Below are 4,285 nucleotides of genomic sequence, written 5' to 3'. Positions count from 1 at the left end.
AAAGCAAGGAATTAATTCGCTCCTCCTTTTCGGCGGGCAGGTGTTGAGCCACCTCTGGGAAAGCAGGGCTCTGTCATGTGTAACGGTTACTTAGGGAGAGAAATGCCGTAGCCCCCGCCCTCCCTCCCCCCCCCCCCCCCCCCCCAAGGACTCCCCCTTCTTCCCCCAGCTGCGTGTGCTGAGCGTGATGTCAAATGGTATGGAATCTCCCTTTGGTCAGTTAGCTGGGAAAGCTTTCCCAGCTGTGTCCTCTCCCAGCCTACTTGCTGGTGGGGCACTGAGAGAACCAGAAGAGGCCCTGACTGTGGAAGCAGTGCTCAGCAAGAACCAAAACATCTCTACATTATTAACGGTGTTTTGAGCATAAATCCAAAACGTATCCCTTCCTAGCTACTGTGGAGAAAATGAGCACTATCCCAGCCAACACCAGCTCCGTGCGGCTGCGGCAACGGCGGCCGAGGTGGCCTTGGGGCAGGGGGGGAGCGTTGGGGACCCTGACCCACGAATGGCTCCTGGGACTTGTTACGTGCGCGCCTGCACAAACACCTGCCCTCTCCTTTGCCCTCAGGGCTGCGTTTGCGCTGCCTTTGCGTGGGGCAAGGGGCTGTGATGGAGCCCAGGGGAGGAGGTGGTGCACTGTGGGGGTGAGGGGAGGGCGCCCCCCGTTGCTGCTGTGCCTCAGCTGTGGGCAGGGTCTGGATGGAGGAGCCCCAGGTGCGGGCGGTGGGGCTGATGGTGCCGGCTCCTCCCTGGAAAAGGGGTGGTGCCCGGCTCCGGGGGGCCAGTGTGAGCCGAGGGCGGAGCGGAGCTGTGGCCGAGCGTCAGCGGGCTGCGACTGTAGCGAGGGAGGAGGTGAGCGGGGGCTGGGTGGTGGACCGCTGCGTCCCGGGTCAAGCCCCGAGGAGGGCTGCGGCGGGGCAGCGCCGAGTCGGAGCCGGAGCGGGCGGTGGGGAGAGCGAGGCTGTGCTGAGGGCTCGGTGGGGCTTCCGGGTGCATCGGCGGCCGGGACGGTGGCCCGCAGGGTCCGAGAGCGGGGAGGGCGGGCTGGCGGCGTGCCGGGAGCTGTGGTGGTGCGGCTGCCGGGTGGCCGGGCGGCCGTGTTGTGGCGCAGAGCGTGCCGGGAGGTGTAGTCCTGGCGCAGTGGCTGCCGGGCGGCCGTGTTGTGGCGCAGAGCATGCCGGGAGGTGTAGTCCAGGCGCAGTGGCTGCCGGCCCTGTCACGTGGCTCGCCGGGGCGTGGCGGGAGGCGCGGTCTTCCGGCGCTCGGGTGCCGGGCGGCTGTGGCGCGTACGGTAGGCGCGGTGTATTTTTGGGGTTGGATTCGTGTTGATTTCTGGGGGCTTCCAGGTGCGGCCGCTCCCCGAGAAGCGGTGAGTTCCCCGGGAGCTGACAGAAGGGAAGAGGGAAAGGAGGAGGACCTTTTCCCCCTGCCCAGGGCGCAGATGATGGCCGCCTCCCCGGCTCGCCGGAGCTCCCGCTCAGCCTCCCCTGGCCCCCCCTTGCCCCGTGCGCCTGCCCCCAGCCCCGGCACCTCCCCTGAAGCGTGCTGCGTAGCCCTTGGCCGCCCCCAGGCCCTGTCGTGAAGGCAGCGAGCCGGCCCTCAAGCGCACTGGATTCCCCCTCGGCGCAGGGGCCCTTAGCAGTAGCGCGGGGAAGGGGCGGTGTGTCCGGAAGCCCCTGCGCAAGGAGAGGCTTTGGTCAGGGTCGATCGACGGTAATGACGGTCGCTGTTTCTTCTTTCCCTCTCCCAGAGACCGTGCTGAGGACGTGGTTGTCTGTCCTTCCCCCGGGGACGCCGTCGACTGCGGCCGTCTCAGGCTTGCGTGGCTTCTCTCTGCCCGGCTTTGCCATCCTCGCGGCGCCGGGGCGAAAAGGGACACACAGAGCCCTTCCTGGCTGTGGACAGGAGCTGCCTCGGCTGAAGCTGGAGACGCCAACGAAAGGTAAAGCAGAAGAAACTGAAGGCGCTCTGGCTGCCAGCTGCCTTCCTGCTGCAGGCAAGAGAGAGCCTGTCCCTGCAGGTGAGGGAGGAAGGATCCCCCTTCATAGCCCGCAGCGGGCCGGGCCAGGCCACCAACGTGCACCGCAGGGTCCGTACGCGGTAACCTGGAGTTGGGTACGGGCGTGTAGTGCACGAGCGAGCTAGGCTACGTGCCGAGGAAGCCTCATCTCGTAAGAGCGGTAAGACACCCACGTGTTCTCTTCAGGTGGAGGTCGGCCTAGAGTCTGGAGCTGCAGAAGAGGCAGGGAGGAGAGGAGGGGAAAGAAGCATGTGAACGGCTAAATTGTGCCAGCAGCGCTGAGAGCGAGAGTCGCAGTGAGCCCTGGGCCAGTGGGGCCCCGTTGCCTCTCTTGTGCGTCCTGGGCTCTCCCTGTCTCTCCCCCGGCCCCGTCTCTTTCCTTACCTGCTGCAAAATTTTTTTTTGTTTGTTGTTTTTTTTTTTTTTTTTTGCGCCCCCCCGCACCTTCTTTCTCCATCTCGCTCTGAGTGGCTCCCTGCCTCCCTGTCTTTTCAGTCCTCCCTCTCTCTGTCCTGTAGCCTGTGGCTACTTTTCTCTGCCTCTCTCTGCCTGCACTGGATTCCCCCTCGGCGCAGGGGCCCGTAGCAGTAGCGTGGGGAAGGAGCAGTGTGTCCAGAAGCCCCTGTGGAAGGAGGCTTTGGTCAGGGTTGATCTGCGGTAATAACGGTTGCTGTTTCCTCTTTCCCTCTCCCAGAGGCTGTGCTCAGGATGGGGTTGTCTGTCCTTCCTGTTCGTCTCTTCCTCTCTCTATTCCTTTGCGCTGGTCCCTCTCCCTATTGTTTATTGTTTTGCTTCTCTGAACCTTTTTTTATTCCCAGCGTTTTCCCGTGACAGGAGCAGCAAAGAAGGGAGCGGAGCATCGGGGTATCCATGGAGAGAGCATTGGGCGTTCTCCTGTCTTTGTGGGGCTGACCCTGAGGAAGTGTGGTACGTGGGTCGGTAGCATGAATATATATATTTTGTGGGTGCACAAACCCGTTTCAGAGTGTCAGAGGGTAAGGGTTTTGTTCTGTTCAGTGTAAACATTGTTCTGTTTGGTGAATTTGTCGAAGATGAGAGTTCAGTGGGGGAGGAAGTCAGCTCTCTGGCTGGTTTGAGGGTAAGGTGGGCTGTACGTGTTTGTCGGTCATCTCTCACCTGCCAGATGTTTTGAACTAGTTGTATCTGGTTTTCGTAGGGAGTCACGAAGGGGTTTGGGGCTCCCCAGTGGCGGGTGCTGTGGCCAAAAGAGAAAGCAGGGTCACAGAGTGCTTCATTTACGGGGCTGGCCTCGGCCATCTACTGCACAAACTTCTGGTATGTAGCAATCGGGACTCGATTTCCTGAAGGAGGAGAGGATGATGGAGCTCGTTATAAGAGCATAATCGTTTTGTCTTCTTTTGGCAGTACGGGCACCCGAGGACCAGCTTGCTTTTGAGGAACGGCACGAGGATGTTGGTGTCGACGCTCAGCAGAGGAAGGAAGCTTCTTTTGGAGGCCAAGAAGATGAAGTAGACTGCTTATTTGTTGTGTTTGATTTTCATTGCGGGGATGGGGAGGGGTGGAACATGCAAAACGCGGTCCTGGGCAGGGGAGGTTTCTGATGTGGGAGGCCGTGAGAGAGATCATGGACGCTGCTGGACAGGCGTTAGAACCCGTTGCTCAGGTTGGACGGACCCGGCAGAACCACCGCACCATCTTAAGTAATGCCTGCTCACGTACTGAGATTTTAGTAGTTGCCCCCGCATCAGCTTTGGCTTTTCCTCGTCGAGCTTGTGTTTTGGCAAGAAGCGTCTTTCGTTAAGCGTTTGGGTCTAAGGGGTGTCCGTGAGGCTACGTGGTGCCCATCCCCATGAGATTTTGTGACCATCAAGTGATATTCAGCATCCATCTTATGCCCGTCTCCTGTAACTACTCTGCAGTTTTCGCTTAAGGCTTGATAGCGCAGCGTTAGCTGAGGGCGGCATTTCCCCCGCTGGCCCCTCCACGCCGACGGCGTTTCCCCTGCCGGCCGCTGTCCGTTCCCTGTAACTGACTCTTGTCCCGGCAGAACCTTTGCCAAAGCCACCTTTGTGCTCCACAGCAGTCTGTTTTCTGTCTCGAGTATGTTTCTTTTTGGTATCCGATACCCCAGAGCTGTGTACCGTTGGCTCAGGTCTCTTCTTGAGCTTCTGCGAGAAGAGAGAGCCTTCATCTGTTTTAATCCATGTGTCTCCTGGGGTGTTTTTTTGTTGTCCTTTACAATTTAGTTTTGCCCCAGCTACTGAGGTGTTAATTTAGCTGCTT

At 60.0% G+C, this 4,285-nt stretch overlaps 1 long non-coding RNA gene across 1 annotated transcript; it reads left to right on the top strand.

The window, feature by feature from the left end:
• The first annotated feature begins 2,206 nt into the window (after positions 1-2,206).
• LOC142048058 (uncharacterized) lies at positions 2,207-3,510 on the top strand. Its single transcript, XR_012657382.1, has 4 exons — positions 2,207-2,353; positions 2,855-2,947; positions 3,198-3,316; positions 3,407-3,510. It is a non-coding gene; the product is annotated as an uncharacterized LOC142048058 (long non-coding RNA).
• Positions 3,511-4,285: the final 775 nt, after the last annotated feature.

This window comes from Phalacrocorax aristotelis, chromosome 24 (assembly GCF_949628215.1).
Source record: "Phalacrocorax aristotelis chromosome 24, bGulAri2.1, whole genome shotgun sequence".
Classification (NCBI taxonomy): domain Eukaryota; kingdom Metazoa; phylum Chordata; class Aves; order Suliformes; family Phalacrocoracidae; genus Phalacrocorax; species Phalacrocorax aristotelis.
Note: the sequence above shows the minus strand (reverse complement) of the source record. Positions and strands in the feature narration are given on the sequence as shown.